This window comes from Onychomys torridus, chromosome 13 (assembly GCF_903995425.1).
Source record: "Onychomys torridus chromosome 13, mOncTor1.1, whole genome shotgun sequence".
NCBI lineage: Eukaryota > Metazoa > Chordata > Mammalia > Rodentia > Cricetidae > Onychomys > Onychomys torridus.
In genome coordinates this window covers 32,920,509-32,939,069 of record NC_050455.1, presented here as the reverse complement: position 1 = coordinate 32,939,069, position 18,561 = coordinate 32,920,509, and the positions used below count along the sequence as shown (strand labels likewise).

At 40.8% G+C, this 18,561-nt stretch overlaps 1 pseudogene; it reads right to left on the bottom strand.

Moving 5' to 3' along the window:
* Nucleotides 1-10,299, bottom strand: part of LOC118594975 — a 50,005-nt pseudogene extending 39,706 nt beyond the window's left edge.
* Nucleotides 10,300-18,561: the final 8,262 nt, after the last annotated feature.

Sequence of the window (18,561 nt, the reverse complement as noted above, 5' to 3'; positions counted from 1 at the left end):
GTCTCAGTTTTTTTTTTTTTTTTTTTTTGTTTCTCTGTTCATAAATGTCTGTCCCAGAGTGGTTCATCTATGGTGTTTGTGGTGGTTTGGAAAAAAAATGACCCCCATAGATTGCTCACAGAAAATGGCATTATTAGGAGATATGGCCTTGCTGGAGTAGGGGTATCCTTGTTGGAGAGATTACATCACCAAGGACCTGATGGGCTTTGATGTCTCAGAAGCCCATATCTACCTAGTAGCTCACTGTCACTTCCTGATACGTGCAGATCCAGACATAGAACTCTGAGCTTCCTCTCCAGCACCATGTGTGCCAGCATGTCAACATGCTTTACACCATGGCAATAGTGAACTAAAGCTCTGAATTGTAAGCCAGCCCCAATTAAATGTTTTCCTTTTATAAGAGTTTACATGGTCGTGGTGTCTCTTCACAGCACTAGAAACACTGAGACAGAAGTTGATACCAGAGACTAGAGCATTGTTGTGATAGGATTGACCGTGTTTTTTATTTGAAGGAATGTGGATTTTATAACTTTGGATTAGAAAAGCAGTTGAATGTTTTAAGTAGGGCCTAATGGGCCATATTAGTAGAAGCATGGGAGATAGTGGTGCTGAGGGTGATTTGAACTATGTCAACCAAGCTCAAGAGGTTTCAGAATTTTAGTATGTGGTCTACAGATCTTTCCTGTGATATTTTGGCAAAGAATGTGGCTCTCTCTCTCCCCCCACTTCATATTCCATAACTTAAAGAACAACACACTTTCAGTCAATCGGTGGTGAGGACAAGAAACAAATTAGTATTACTTAAAATGTAGCAAACAGACAAGAGCTCTATTTCTGAACTACTGAAGCCTGGCTCTGGAAAAATCTACTTTGTGAAGATGGGAAAACTCATAAACTCTTCTATGGTCTATACACAGTAGAAAATAGTCTTAGCTACTCAATGGAGTGATGACTACAAGATGAGTTGACATATGCAAACACAGTGTAGACGGTGGCAGAGTTTATGTTCAGTAGTGCATGAAAATCTTCCAATGCACATTGAATTAAAAGGTCCATAGCTAAGTACAATCCGCACATCTCAGGCCCCACCTAGAAGTGACAATGAAGTGAAGTCACACTTCCTTCTTTAGGACCTGGATGTGATGGGGCTCATGATCCCATGATTAAGATCAGCCACTCTAGAGAAATGCTTCGTGTGTCCCTTATGACTCTTGTTCACCAACTCTTCATCATGCTCTGATGCCAAAGCCTCTGGCCCTGGCTCTACCCCCTGAAAATCATTGTTCCATTGAACACACTTATTACCCAGAGATCATTATTGCCCTTCTGGCATTGTGGAAGATTTTGACCCAAATCCATTTTGCCTTTGCTACTCAAGACAGCCTTACGCCGAGTGTCTTTTCTCTGACCACATAGACTTTGTGAATAGCAAAGGAAAAGAGCCACTTCCAGTATAACTTAATGGCTCTTCATAGGGCTGAACCCTTTGCATGGAGGAGGGACCTGAAATGTGGCTTGCATGAAAGATCTTCCCCCGTGATCATCCCTTGACAGAAGTCTGCGGTCATTTCCCCTTCTTGTTTTTATCATCTCTGTCATCACTGTCCTTCTCATCTTTGCTCTTTCCATAACCTTTTTTTAAAAATAATTTTATTTTAATTATTTTTAAATTATTTTAAAATAATTCTTTTTTTTATAAATTTGTTTATTGATTTCCTTGTTTTCAAAATGGGAGTCTTTGTCCATCCTTGAGTTTTTAGCACCTAGTTTAGACTATGCTTCATTATTAGAAATTTAAACACACACACACAAACACACACACACACACACACACACACACATACACACACACACACACACACACACTGTATATACCTTTAAATATATGTAGTGTGTGTGTGTGTGTGTGTGTGTGTGTGTGTGCGTGCGCACGCGCCTGTGCACCATGTGTGACAAGAAAGGATAAGTGAATAAAAAACTGAATAAATGAATGCACAAAACTAAACTTACCTCTGCAGGTATAAAATCATTATTGATCTTTCAGATATCCATTTTGCACCTGACTTCCTTAAAAAAGGTCCTTTTGACTCCAAAGACAAGATTATATCTCTCTGTCATCTTTATTTAGCAGAAGAACTTTATTTAATTATCTGTTTTTTGTTTGATTGTCATGACAGGGATTACATCTGCTTGGTCTCAGACTATGTCTCTAATTCCCAGCAGAGCACATATTTCATAGTTGATATTTAATATTTTTTTATAAATTTCTATTTAAAAGATCTTTCTTTCCTTTTACATACAAACCCCTGTTCCCCCTCCCTCCTCTTCTCCCACTCCCCTCCACCTACTCCTATCCCATCTGCATCCCCTCCTCATAGAGGGTCAGGCCTCCCTTGGGTAGTCAATACAGGCTGGCATACCAAATTGAGGCCAGACCTAACCCCTCCCCCCTGCAGCAAGGCTGAGTAAGGCATCACACCATAGGGAATAGGCTCTAAAAAAACCAATTTGTGTACCCGGGATAATCTTTCATCCAATAAAACGTTAATTAAAATCATATCAAAATGTATGGAATAATGTATGAAATAATTTTTCACAGAAAACACAAAACTGACATTTTTTTCAAAGTGTTGAATCATCTAAAATAACACTGACCTGTCAAGAGACAATGTGCTGCTATTTTTCTTCCCTCTTCACACCCTCATCCATGAATCATCAGTCTATGCCAACATTACTAATATCACACACTCTTTTACTTCAATTATAAGAACCTGTTAGAATGACACTTAACAATCAATGCATCATTTAAGCCATAAAGCTCTAACTCTTTCCTTTAACAAATAAAATGACTAATAAAAGAATTCCCACAAGTGTACTTTCACATTGTAGTGTAAGAGAAAAATTACAATGGCCAGTACCACTACTGTTACACCCAATGTCATCAGGAGAAATCTGATCTCAGAATGGCTCATCCAAGCACTTCCGGCTGCCTAAAGTTTTTCAGGAATGTGAGGACCAGAGCACATTCCTGTCTGAACTCCACAGTCCAAATAGTAGAGTGGCCACTCAGCTGTTTCGGTGCTTAGCTTTAAGCCTTAGTTTCTGTAAATGTCTGCAAGACAGTGAACACAATTTAATTGCTTCTAAAATCCTGGAATCATGTTATAGGACAGAAGAACCTGAGCAAATACAGAAACATGTCATATTCATAAGCGAAAATGCACAATGCCATGAAGATGTGACTTCTTCCTGTAATTATGTACAAAGAGAAAATTATAGACAAAAGTTCATATGAAACTGTTAATGAGTTTTTAGAAAATGATTTCAAAATTATTATTGAAGTATGTTTGTGTAAGAATAGCTGTTAGTTTTGATTTTATTTTTATTATTTTAATAGCACAAATCTGTAAGTGAAATTTGGTTTATGCAGTGTGAAATGATCAGATAGATAAAGTGATATGTGTTTTATATATTTATATAGATATACATACATACATATACATATATATGTATGTATATGCATGTTTGTATGTGTGTACATTAAACTGTCACTCAACTTGTTATTTATAACAAGATTATTGAAACTGATAGGTCAGTATGCATTGTGAATTAATTCAAAAACAGACAAATATTGCATGTTCTAGCTCATATGCAGATGATGAAAATTTTATCTGAGCTCAACATCTTAAAAACCAATGAGGATGGTCCCCATAGGCTCATATATTTGAATGCTTGTTCATCAGGGAATGGCACTACTTAGCTTGGATTAGGAGGTGTGGCCTTGTTGAAGGAGATATAGCCTTATTGGTGGAAGTGTGTTGCTGTGGGTTGGCTCTGAGGCTTCAAGAGTCCAAGCCAGGCCCAATGTCACTCTCTTCTTGCTGCTCATGAATTCAGATATAGAACTCTCAGCTACTTCTTCCAGCACTATTTCTGCCTGCATGCCACTATGCTTCCTATCATGATGATAATGGACAAATCCTCTGAAACTGTAAGAAAGCTTAAATTAAATGATTTATTTTATGAGTCACCATGGTAATGATGTCTCTTCACAGCAATAAAACATTAAGGCACCAAGTAATTCCTGTTTATTTACTCAGATTTTCTGTTTCCAGCATTCCTTCAGCTAGTGTCTCCTTCATTTTTTCTATTTCCCTCTTCAGTTCTTGGACTGTTTCCCTTGCTTTTTCATGATTTTCTTTCAGGGACTTATTGTTTTCTTCTGCTTAAATTGTCTTTTCCTCTAGCTTTTTATAGCGTTCTTCCCATTTTTTGTTTGTCTGTTCCTCCACTTTATTCTTGATTTCTTCTATATAAGGCTCTAGCCTCTTCATGATGTTACTTATAAGGTTGTTTTCTTCTTCTTCTTCTTCTTCTTCTTCTTCTTCTTCTTCTTCTTCTTCTTCTTCTTCTTCTTCATCATCATCATCATCTTCTTCTTCCACTCTGTGATGTTCAGGTCTAGCTGTTGGAGAAGGGCTACGTTCTGGTGATGCTGTATTGCTTTTTGTTTTGTTGTATGTACTTCTGCCTTGGCATCTGCCCATCTCCTTGTGGGTTCGTTCTTGGTCTTACAAGTATACTTGGTCCAGACAGAGCTGACAGATTTAGGGAACCTCTCTCTGTTCCAGATGAAAGCTCTGGGCCGGATGGGAGCTCTGGTCCAGATGAGAGTGCTGGCCAGATAGGAGCTGTGGGGCTGGATTCTGAGTCTCAGGAAGTCCCTGGGGTCTCCTTATCTTGTCCAGATGGGAGCTCCTCTTGTCCAGATGGGAGTTCCGGGACAGGATGGAAGCTCTGGTCCAGATGGCAGTTCCAGGGCAGATGGGAGCTGGGGGCTCTCTGGTCCAGATGGGACTTCCAGGGCAAGATGGAATGCTGGACACTGGTCTCTAAGTCTCTGGAAGTGGCTGGGGTCTCCAGCAGATGGGTGTGGGGGCAAGGCATTGAGGTTGTAGTATCCACCGGAGGGACTCTCTCTGGTCCAGATGGGAGTTCCAGGGTGGATGGGAGCTGGGGGCTGGTCTCTGAGTCTCAGGAAGTGGCTGGGGTCTCGGGCAAATGGGTAGAAGCAGAAGGAATATTACCAAACTCCTTCTATGAGGCTACAATTACCCTGATTCCTAAACCAAACAAAGATGCAACAAAGAAAGAGAACTGCAGGCCAATCTCCCTCATGAACATTGATGCAAAGATACTCAATAAAATACTGGCAAACAGACTCCAAGAACACATCAAAACAATTATCCACCATGATCAAGTAGGCTTCATCCCAGGAATGCAAGGGTGGTTCAACATACAAAAGTCTGTCAATGTAATACACCATATAAACAAACTCAAAGAAAAAAACCACATGATTTTCTGCATCTCACTAGATGCAGAAAAGGCATTTGACAAAATCCAACACCCCTTCATGATAAAGGTCTTGGAGTGATCAGGAATACAGGGAACATACCTAAACATAATAAAGGCAATCTACAGCAAGCCAACAGCCAACATCAAAGTAAATGGAGAGAAACTCAAAGCAATGCCACTAAAATCAGGAACAAGGCAAGGCTGTCCCCTCTCCCCATACTTATTTAATATAGTACTTGAAGTTCTAGCCAGAGCTATAAGACAACATAAGGAGATTACGGGGATACAAATTGGAAAGGAAGAAGTCAAGCTTTCCTCATTTGGAGATGACATGATAGTATACATGAGTGACCCCCAAAATTCAACCAAGGAACTGATACAGCTAATAAAAACCTTCAGCAACATAGCAGGATACAAGATCAACTCAAAATTCAGTAGCCCTCCTATATATAATAGACAAACAGGCTGAGAAGGAAATCAGAGATACATCACCCTTTACAATAGCCACAAATGATATAAAATACCTTGGGGTTACTCTAACTAAGCATGTGAAGGACCTATATGACAAGAACTTTAAGTCCCTGAAAAAAGAAATTGAAGAAGATGTCAGCAAATGGAAAGACCTCCCATGCTCATGGATAGGCAGGCTTAACATAGTAAAAATGGTGATCTTACCAAAAGCAATCTACAGATTCAACACAATCCCCATCAAATTACCGACACAATTCTTCACAGATCTGGAAAGAATAATACTCAAATTCATATGGAAAAACAAAAAACCCAGGACAGCCAAAAGAATCCTGTACAATTAAACGACCTCTGGAGGCATCACAATCCTCGACCTCAAGCTCTACTATAAAGCTACTGTAATAAAAACAGCTTCGTACTGGCATAAAAACCGATATGTGGACCAATGAAATCAAATTGAAGTCCCTGACATTAACCTGCACACCTATGAACATACAATTTTTGACAAAGAAGCCAAAAATGTACAATGGAAAAAAGAAAGCATCTTCAACAAATTGTGATGGCATAACTGGATGTCAATGTGTAGAAGGCTGCAAATAGATCCATATCTGTCACCGTGCACAAAACTTAAGTCCAAGTTGATCAAAGACCTCAACATAAATCCAGTTACTCTGAACCTGATAGAAGAGAAAGTAGGAAGTACTCTTGAACGCATTGGCACCAGAGATCACTTTCTAAATATAACACCAGTAGCACAGACACTGAGAGAAACAATCAATCATTGGGATTTGTTGAAACTGAGAAGCTTTTGCAGAGCAAAGGACATGGTCAACAAGACAAAGCAACAGCCTACAGAATGAGAGAATGTCTTCACCAACCCCACATCTGACAAAAGGATGATATCCAGAATATATAAAGAACTCAAGAAATTAGACATCAAAATGCCCAACAGTCCAATTAAGAAATGGGCTATAGAACTAAACAGAGAATTCTCAACAGAGGAAGTTCAAATGGCTGAAAGACATTTAAGGAATTGCTCAACATACCTAATTATATGGGAAATGCAAATCAAAACGACTCTGAGATACCACCTTACACCTGTCAGAATGGCTAAGATCAAAAACACAGAAGATAGCTTATGCTGGAGAGGATGTGGAGCAAGGGGAAAGCTACACAGAGAAACCCTGTCTTGAAAAACAAAACAAAAAAGTCTTAGTTTCACTCTGTGACTTCCCATTACTCCTACAATGAGATCCAAGCTCCTCATAGTGGCTAGATGTTTTACTTTTTATTTGGAGAATGTTTTCATAGGGATCTTTTACAACTTCATAATCATCAGCCTATGAACACCTAACAGGGGAAGGCTTCTCATAAATGATATCTAGCATGCAGAGGGAAATACCAAGAAAACAAACTGTTTGAAGTGAAGACTAACAGGTATTATTCTTAGAGATCAGAAGAAACACAGACAGGATTTAGGATATGGTTTAATTTTCACTAGAGAATGAGATTGTTTGCCTCAAAATCAAGTAATGGAGTTCCATTCAGCTAATTTATTCCAAAAATATTGAGAATACTTATACTCAGGGAGCCATCAAAGCTACATGGAAATTTATACTAAGCTGTTTCATAGGCAAGGAAAGTAATTCCCAAAGAATTGTTTGGAGTTTCAAAGTTAACCCAGGAGTCAGTGCAAGTGCAGACCACTGTCTCATTGGTTAAAAAAATAGTTGATATGAAGACCTGACTGCTTTTGCTTTCTTTCATATTTCCATTTTCTTTTGTATGTTTTCTATTCAACACAAAGCAATGCAATAAATAAAATCAAAAGGCATATACACATGCCAACTGCATGCCTGCGCTGTTCATTAGAAGACCACTGCACAGCTATTGTCAGGTATAGTCTCAATTCTATCCTTATCACATAGTTGACCAGTAGGAGTTTGTAAAGCAAGCATAAGCCTGCAAACAGCACTTTGAATAGGGCTATTCAACATGTCTTGCCGAACTAACCACCCTTCCAAGTTCACATGATCATTCTTCATAGCAAGTTTGGTGCTTGCATCAGCCCTCGTAAAGCATGCTGCTACCACTTCCAAATGCAATCCCTCATCCCTTGACTATTTAACCTCTCCATGAACTCACTTCCTCTTGGGAATTCAGAGAAATAGATTCGGAATCTAGAAGTGACTTTAGCCATAGGGCATAAGGTTGCTCATGCCGAATATGTGGAATAATTTAAAAAAAAAATGAGTGACCAAAAGTTACTTTGAAGATTATTTAGTCATTGTCCCAAAGCTATTGGATGGTGTCTCCTAATCTATACTAGTACTTCTAAACTTCTTCTGTATTTAAAAAATGTTTAGTTTAAGTGTGTGTCTGTATGTGGGTGTAGGTGTGGGAGTGCAGCGCTCACAGAGGCCAGAGGTATTGGATCCCTTGCAGGTGGAATTGCAGGCAATTGTGAGCTCTCCAATGTGGGTGATGGGAATCAAACTAAAGTTTTCTTTAAGAGCAGTACACACTTTTAATTGCTGGGCCACCTCTCCAATCCCTCATCTGAATTTTTAATTCTATACAAAATTCCACTTTCAGTATATTTCATTTCTCTGCTGGTTTTTCTATCCACCATCACCAATAGTATGCATATTGTCAGATATTATACTAAGTGCTTTGTACACATTCATTTATTCAAATGTTTAATAACCTCCTGAAGTATAATATTACCCCAGATAACTTGAGAGAAAGTAAGTGTCCTAAGGACAATGAGGCTGAAACATGCCACTGTACTTGAGCCTAGCACCCAGAAGACGGCTAGCACAGACATGAGATTGTAGAGTCCCTAATGTATGAGTGAGTACAGCTGAAGCAAGATTAGAAGAAATCTTTTAGAAATATGTGTGTTGGCCTTGCACAGCCTTGGTGCAGGGGGGAGGGGCTTGGACCTGCCTCGGGTGAGTGTGCCAGGCTCTGCTGACTCCCCATGGGAGACCTTGACTTGGGAAATGTGGGGATGGAGGTTGGTTTTGGGGGAAGGCTGGAGGGTGGAAAGAGGGAAGAGGGGGTATCTGTGGTTGGTATGTAAAGTGAATAGAAAATTTTCTTAATAATAAAAAAGAAAAAAAACAAAATTAATAGAAATGAACATACAAGAGGGGTAAGGAATGAGGGAGAGACAGAAAGAGAGAGAGGGGGGAGAGAGAGAGAGAGACAGAGAGAGAAAGAGAGAGAGAGACAGAGAGAGACAGAGAGAAGGAGGAGGAGGAGGAGGAGAGGAGAGAGGAAGGGAGGGAGGGAGGGAGGGAGGGAGGGAGGGAGGAAGGGAGGGAAAGCCAGAGAGATTTATTTGCATTATGGACCAGAATTGTGGGAAAGTAAGAGATGTCAGTATGCATTAAGAGAGGTATATTGTGTGAAATAGCAAAATAATAATAATAATAATAATAATAATAATAATAATAAATTTAAATGAAAAAGAAATATGTGTGTTGGGGCCAGAACATTAAAGAGTATCAAAAAATGCTACATGATCTGTCACTGAAGGGTTCAGATCAATTCTCTCTACATTTCAGCTAAGCTGTTACTGAGCAAAGGTCAGTTTCCTTGAGGAAGAAAAGAGGCCTTAAATTTTCCAGTCTCTATGATAAGACACAGATGAATTCTATTTAAGCATAGTGCTGTTGATTAGGCAAGGAAGGGCACTGGAATCTATTCTGGCCAGGAAAGGTATGCCTGCAAGAATAGGGGGAACAACATGGGAGCCAAAATCCACTGTGCAAACACTCCAGCCGTTTGCATGCCTGTGATGGGTTCTCATGGGAGGCAGGGTGAGACCTGCCCTCTATGGCTTGAGATGAGTGGGAATATGCAGGTGAACCCTAAAGAGGAACGTATGTCAGCTTGTTCAAAGAAGGCTTTCCCACAGGCTGAGTTCTCAGAGTACAATTTGGTGCCTATCACCAGCCATTGCAGGGAAGAAGCCAAGTTCCACTGAGGGACAGACAGGATGGATCCTCTCTGTACTTATGAGAATCCTTTTCCCACGGTTGTGAAGACACAGCAGCCACTTTTCCTGGTTGGGCAAGAAGTATGGGACAATAGCTGTGTGGTTTTCAATCAGCTCTTTTGGATAGTGGAGTGGTGTGGGTGATTATGAGGCCTGGTCTGAGTGGCACCTCCAACAATGGTGCTACAGAGCAGTGGCTCTTTGAGCCAGATGGTCAGTAACTAAGTGTCTTCCAAATATGCAGGAGGGAAAGGATAGTCTCACATTTCTCTTATGTCCTACAATTCATCTAAAGTAGAAGCACAGGAATCTTCTAAGGGAAAGGACCTTAAACGTGATCTAAGCTCTCCACTATTGAGGTAAGTACAGCATCCATAGTGATTGCTCACCTGGTCGGTCCAGTCACATACCTTCACTGATGATGGGCTTTCTGCTTTCCATGACAGCTTCCCACAGTTCAAAGATTTCATTGTTCCACATAAAAGGTACAAACACCAGCTATTGATTCTCAATTTGTGCCAAGTACTGTGTTGAATATTTTCCATGCATTAAGCCATTGAATACTTTCCACAAACTTATTAAACAGGTCTCAGTACTATCCTCGTGTGGTAGCAAGTGATGAAATTAAGCATTAGAATGTCAAAAATGAGTTCAATCACATGAAGTAATGGAGTTCCCCTCAAAGGATACTGGCTAATCATTCATTTGTAGCATGTTTGTGAAAAACTTTTACTATTATTCACTTACCCTCTTTCTTTAAGTGATCTATAAAAATCATAAATGCCTTGGGCTGGAGATGTGCCTTATTGATAGAACACTTGCTTAGCATATATGAGGAGGGGCCCTGAGATTGATCATCAGAATAAAGTGTGGGGGAAGGTCACTTAATATTTAAGCATTTACCACACAGCTGAAATCACAGTATCATTCCATTTTAATCATTTTATAGAATGCATTTAAAAATATATTTGTTGGGGAAATCTACAGAGACAACTGAACCAAGCTCATAGGAACTCAACAAACTTTAGACCAACAGCTGTGGAACCTCCATGGGACTGGACTAGGCCCGCTGCATAAGGGAGAGAGTTGTGTAGCTTGATCTGTGTGAGGGGCCCCTGGCAATGGGATCAGGAGCTGGCTTTCTGGATCCCATTACCTATGGTGGAACACCTTGCTCAGCCTTGATGCAGGGTGGGGAGGTGCTTGGTCCTGCCTCCACTGAATATACCAGGCTTTGCTGACTCCCCATGACAGCCCTTACCCTTTTGGAGGAGGGGCTGGAGAGTGGGCTGGGGAGGGGAGGCTAGAGGGGAGTGGGAAGAGGGATGAGAGAGTGATCTGCAGTTAGTATGTAAAATGCATTTAAAAATTTCTTAAATAAATTTAAAAAAATATATATTTATAACCAATAAACACTTATAAAAATGTTCATCCATATTCTGGCTAAAGACATCTAGACATTGTTTCTCTGTTTACCATGTGTGGTGGCGACAGACCTCTGAGTCCTTTCACTTCCCAGGTTGAAAATGTTTATTTTTAAACCTAGACCATCGGGGTGACGTCACAATTTCCTATTATGGCCTTTCTTTGTTGCCAAACGATGTTGCTGAGAAAATATTCTTGACAATCTTGTCCCCAGAGCTGATTTTAGTGTGCCTGAGAATATTGATTCTGTACCCATTACAAATCCTTAAGTTGATCATTTTCTGATCTCCCAGTCTTTGGGTCAGGATTTCAAGGCCCCTTGAGATCCTCTGAGGCTAGGTGGCTCTTGTCTGAGGGGTTCAGTTGTTCTCCATAAAGCAGCTGCAGTTGTCCTATAAAAATATCTTCAGCCTTAGCTGTCGAGCTCAGGATCTTTACACCCATGTCCTTGCTGCCTCCTTACTCAGGCTCAGACCCACCCAGATCTGGGAGCACAACCAATAGACAATATCTTACCCCTGAAGATATGCGCTTTTCCTATCTCTGCCCATCTTTGGTGAGTGCTTGACTTATAGGAGGCTGAGTTTACTCAACTAGACAATGAGCATGGGGCTGGAGAGGTGTCTCAGGCAGTAAAGTGCTTGTCTCATAAGCATGAGGGCCTGAGATTGAGAAAAACACTTGGGTGAAAATGAGGAGTGGTACCACACATTTGGGATCCTAGCTTTGAGCAGGCAGAAACAGGAGGAATCCTGGGTCCCAGTGAAAGGTTGTCTTCAAAAACAATGTGGATGGCACCTGATATTGATAGCTGGTCTCTTGCCTCTACATGGAGGCAGACACACACACACACACACACACACACACACACACACACACACACAAATATGCCTGCACACACATAAACATTTATGCATACCAGCACACACATGTACACACAAGACACAAAAGAAAAATGGATATACTTCTAGCCCTGACAACCTCTTAGCAGGGCTGTAAGAATGAAATGGTGTCTACATTTTATGACTAATGAAGAATTACAGGTATTAGCTCTCATTAGAGCAGACTATGAAGTCTAAATATAGCATATCTTCCCTGGAGTAACATGAATATAAGTTATCTGCACACTCTTCTAAATGATAATCGTCTGACTTTTCTACATCATATCAAACTGGAGAAAACGGTGCATGGAACAGACTCAGGCTACTTAATTACACTGCCATGTGAGGGATAGTCATGGGACAGAATGTAATGCTGGCCATGGGAGCTCAGCAGAGTGCTCTCCAACTAGTAGAGACCGAAGGCCAATACTGACTGGTAAAATGCTAAACTACTTCTATACTAAGTAGTGCACACCATTCGCCTGAGTCTCATAGTCCACACATTGTGCTGTCATCTTTGCCCCCCCCCCCCAGGACTACAAGATCACTCCATTCCCAGCAACTTAAGAGTCCAGACTTGCTTGATCATAAATGGGAGCCTTACTGGGTGTCAGTTCTGATTGATTGATGGCACGTGGTCACTGGTTGTTCAATTGTGCGGAAATCACCTGGAACATCAGGTTCTATTTTCCAGAGAAGAAATGTGTAAACAAGCAAGTGAAACGGTGCCCGATTCAAACTCAGCTTGTGATAAAAGCTATAACGTTCAGGGCTGGAGATCCAGAACCTTAGATAGCATGTGAAGAGAAGGCCTTGGTGAGGAAGTAAGATTTAAACTAAGAATGAAGAAAAAGAGATGAGACCCTCACACAAATCTCTAAAGGAGGAGTACTACATGAAAAAGGAGAAGAGGAAGAGCCCAGGCAGGAACGGATTTGGCAGGCCAGAAGACTAGAAATAAGTGCCACACGATGGGGTCATAACACAGGTTGTTCCAGACAGACCATGGCTACAGGATGTGAGTGCTGGTGGTTGTTAAAGGTGTGGATTTTATTCCAGAAGAAAGAAGAGGATGTCAGAACGATTTAAATATATGGGAATGTAGCTAGCAAATACACACAATTTCTTATTCTGAGAAGCTCAAAATCTGGAAATGTCTGTTTCCCATTGTTACTCTGCTATGCTTAAAACTCTCTACTTAGATATATTTGTGGGAGATATTGTCAATGATTCACTAGCTTGGAGTGCTGGCTGGGAAAGTCACATGAGACTTAGAAACCAAATCCGAAGAGATTGGAAAAAGAAGGAATGACTGACCCATCAACTTTTTTAGAGATAATGATAATTCTCTAGTATCAAAAAAAGCAACACTCCAAAACAGCAACAACAAGAGAGACAAACACACACACACACACACACACACACACACACACACACACACACACACACACACACACACACACACACACACAACATATTGGAGTTTTCCAACTTTCTCTATCTGAGCTTCTCAACAACCAAGTCAAGTACATACCAATTTCCTGTTACTTTGTGTGTAAGAAGCACCATATTTGGCAATGAAAACCACATTTCTGTTCTACAAAGTTATAGATATGGGTTATGTCACTGGTTTTGCTGATTGAGAAATGATCAAAGAAAATTTGCCTGATTTTACATACATTTGTCACAGCTGGGTAACACTAAAACTAGATATCCTGATTCATGTTACAACACTCCATTGTCTCCTTGTGACATTCTCAGGACAGGGGAATTATGTAACTTTTGTGCAAGTGAGCTGAGAGATGACCCAGCCACCTGCCCACAAACTATTCAGGGAACTCTGCCCACATATGCCAGCAACTTCGTCATCAAGTATGTAGACAATCTTCTGTCTTCACAGTTTATCCACTGACTGTAGGGCTAGCATGCAAGTACTTAAACACACACACACACACACACACACACACACACACACACACACACACACACACACACCATGCTAAATGTTAGAGCTGTCTAACATATGTTTAGGAAATTATTAATGTATGCTAATTTACACACTCACAAATATTAACCATGAAAAAGATTGTAATAGCAGGGTAAGACAGACTAACCAGGTAGAAAGATATTATTTTTGCTCATTTACTTACATAGCCTGAGGACTTAGAATCCACACCATAAGAAGTTGGAAGAATGGGAAAGTGGTTTGTTAATATTGCAGAAAAGACAGAAAGGTGTGCTTTCATAGTTCTGATGCTGTACTCTTGAAAACTTCTCCAGGAGGGTATGGGTAGCGGGGGAGGGGTGCCGCCTGTATCTTGTCAGGGAGGTTTCTCTAAGTTTTCTACCAGTTGTGTTTGTTCCAATTTTATCATCATTCAAATCTTTTCTCATTTATTGTCTTTACTTGCCTTGCTATTGCCTACATTGCTCATTCGTCTGCAGCATGCTTAGAGGACAGAAGTGTATTTCTTTGTCTGCTTCCATAGTGCTAAACATGGTGTTTTTCATGATAGAATCTCAGTATATTCTTATTAATAATGCTAAACGTTTCCTGTAGCTTATTTTATTATTTTTATTTAATCTTTATAGCAAGATGTCTTCATTCTTGCTTTACAAGGGCAAAAACTGAAGCTTTCAGAAATTAAATAACTTGCCCAAGGCCATGTAATTAGTAAGTAGGAAGAACTGGGATTCAGTCCACATTTTGTCTGGTGCAAACAAAAGGTAACTTGCACACTAATCTAGGCTGCCTTCCCGTATTAACTATTTCATTGTGAAGCTGGAAGAGGAGAGTGGAATGCTGAGACATGCTGAGACAAGCAGCCACTTTCGTTCAGGGAGCTGGACCAGTTGTACTGCTAGACGGAGTCCACATTCTTGATGTCTACCTGGGTATTAGAAGGTGGGCAGGTACCTGTGGGAAGAGTCTCTTGTAGATCTTAAGTGACTTTCCTTCCTCATGTATTGCCAGACAAACAAACTGAGCTGGAGCTGCCCTTCGCTCGGTGTCTGGAGTGCCAATCCTATTCTCTGTGAGAGACTGAAAGCAGCAGGGGAGAGTTTGTACACTTCATTGCCTGGCTTCACACACACAGCACTGAGTCACAAGGAGAGTGGACTGAGTTATGAAAAGGCCAAGTGGCAGAATCTAAGCCAGGGTAGTGCTCATCCCTTGCTCCGGACATTGTAGAGTTGAACGCTCTCAGAGTCATGAGGGCAAAGCTAGAGTAACGTGTGTGTACGTTGACTGGCAAACACGGAACATGCCAGTGTCATTTTAGAAATGGAAGGGCTTAACATTATGAAAATAACATTACCATAAATCAGCTAAAGACTGTACACAGAGGGGTGTGGAGTAGGAGAGCAAGTTCTCATCCCAGCTGAGGAAATGACGTGCTTGACTCTTCCACCTGTGGTGAATATTTAAAAGTATGTAGATAATACCTTGAAAATTTTATTTAAAAAATTTAAAGTATTTATTATAATGATCTTGTTTCTAGAATTTGTTTCAGGGCTTTTATCTGTCCTCATTTAGTCAGCTAAACATTCTCTATCCTTGCCTTAGAAATGCCTGGCGGTCGTGGCGCACACCTTTAATCCCAGCACTCGGGAGGCAGAGGCAGGCAGGTCTCTGTGAGTTCGAGGCCAGCCTGGGCTACAAAGTGAGTTCCAGGAAAGGCTCCAAAGCTACACAGAGAAATTCTGTCCCAAAACAAAACAAAACAAAAGAAAACAAGAAATGAACTGACAGCAAAAAGCAGAGTCACTTGTTTGCTCTTGCATTTACCCACCCAGGTACTATGACTTGGCAAAAAAATTGAAACAAGAGAGCATGCACTAAGAGATAATGTGATTCCCAAGACACAGCAAACTTCCATGACTAGGAAGACAAGAGAGAGGTGGGACTTAAAGGTAAACATCAGTTGGGTAAAGTTGAGGAGACATAGATGGACACAAAGGCAGAGGTGAGTCAGCACTTGAAGGATGGCCAGTGCTCACCTAAGTGTGCATCTGTGTACAGTACACAGCCATATTCCAAGGACCTCAGCTACTGTCTTATCTATAAGCTGCATACATCCCTTAGACTAACGAGCTGGGATGAGCTACCCACTTTGGCAGTAGTCAGCATTTGGCAGGAAGGATAGCCTTACAAAACTTTAGACTTTAGCTTGGTTGCTGCCATCTAGCTTACCTTAGAAGTGTCAAGTCTTCATGAGCATCATGGGCCACTTGTATACCTATGGGGTGGACATTAGAGGAGTGAATATACTAAGGCATGGATGAAAGATCATCTAAGGATTTCTCTGTATATTTGTCAGTCAAAAGTATAGATTAACATCTAAGATACATAGACTAATAACTCTCAGAGAATGTCCTCCAGACCTAAGTATGTGTAGTTTTGGGGGAACAATGAAACACCATTTGTGTGGTTAAGTTTAGCATCATAAAATGGGACATTATCTTGGGTTATCCTAGAAATCCCAACATAATCACAATAGATATTTTAGGAGAGGGGCAAATAATGTTCCATAGCCTCTATTATGAATTTCAATATTTTTAAAGAACTTTAACATATTTTCCCTCCCTAATATCAAGATCTAAAACAGGATTCAAGACAAGACACTGTGTAAATTAGATTCAGGTAAAATGAACTTTGGTTCCCAGCAGGTTGTCACAACTATAGGACAATGGACAGCACTCTGTTGCTGTTGCCAGTGGAAGGGCTTCGCATGACATGAGGACAGGGAAGAAAGCTCCATGGCATCAGTGATTTATGACACTGGCCCAAATGCCTAATGATTCTGTAATCCTCACAGAGGCTTGGCTCCCTGTCTGTGACTAAGGATGTCCTCTTTTATGAAAAAATTGATTATATTTGTGTTTTAATTTTACACATCAGCCATGGGTTCCCCTGTCCTCCCCCCTCCTGCCCCCACCCCCATCTTCACCCCCATCCCCTCTCCTCCATTCCCATCTCCTCCAGGGCCAAGACTCCCCTGGGGATTCAATTCAACCTGGTGGATTCAGTACAGGCAGGTCCAGTCCCCTCCTTCCAGGCTGAGCAAAGTGTCCCTGTGTAAGCCCACGGTTCCAAACAGCCAGCTCGTGTCCTCTTATCTCCAGTTGGTTAATCTGAATGCTGACTCCACTTTGCTCCCTTGGTTTCTCCAGGCACAAGGAGCCCAGGCATGCTGAGTCCCACCAACAACTTCCCTCCGTACCTTAACACCTAGGGTATGGCATTTGTATTTGTTACTAGATGGGCATGTAATGAGACTCCTTTATTTCCAAATCTTTTGTTGTAGTGTATACCTTATGTCCTAATTCTTTCCAGACAGTCTGCCCTCTGGTTCTGAAAGGTAGACACTGGGTACTAAAAATCCTTTTGCCAAACTCTTCTGTGAACGTTGAATATCAAAATCCTATAAAAGATGTCAGAGGGAGACTGAAAGTGTGGAGAAGGGCATACAACACTGTCAAACATTATTTCTCTTCAGTTATGATGTCCAGGGTCATGCAGGTAACAAGAGGAAACCAGGAATTACACCCACAGTTTCTGATGTTGTTCTATAGGACACTCTGCTCACTACCAGACTTCTCTAACTGATGTACCCACGTCTAAATCACAGAAAACCCCATCATGGGCCCTAGTTCTGGAACAATGGAGCATCTGTATACTTCCTTTCTCAGGAGTACATTACATTCAGGCACTGGAATATAAAATTATATTCCTACCTGGGCCATCTCTAGATTAAGAACAAAGATTCCTTTGTTCCCATCCGTAGTCACGATATTACTCATCTGTCCTCATGCTGGACCTCTTTTTGAATGTACTCAGCCTATGCTGTGTCTCTCTTGACTTTCACTTTAACAAGAAATCTCTGTCGTTCCAACCGAGGAAAGCAAAAATGAATCACTAGAGCATTTCCAGTCCTGCTGTTCTGGGCATCACTTTCCTGAATCAGTGAGTGATGGAACCATACAGATACAGATCACTCTTATATCTTTCTATAAGAACCTTTCAGCTCAGAAAAGATGTCTAGGTTCTGTTTAGGACATGTCTCAACCTCCCTCTGGAGGTCAAAGGATACTCTTAAGGACACAATGTACTAAGAGTGCTAAGAAGAGGAGGGAAAAGATACAGAATGTATTATGTGGCAACATTTGTAGCATTAGAGAATTCTTGAAATCACTCACTTGTGTCTTACTGCAGAAACCATAGAACTGGGGAATAAGAAATGAGGTGAGCATATTTGCAGAGAGATGCTGTGTGAAGAGCAGAAGCTATAGTTCATACTGTGGACCATTAGACAATCATTTTTACTTCTAATTCCCTTTTTCCTATTGTAAGACAAGGGATTCATTCAGAACAGTTTCCTATGGTGTTTGTTTACTGATGTAAATTAGGGAAATGTTTCTTCA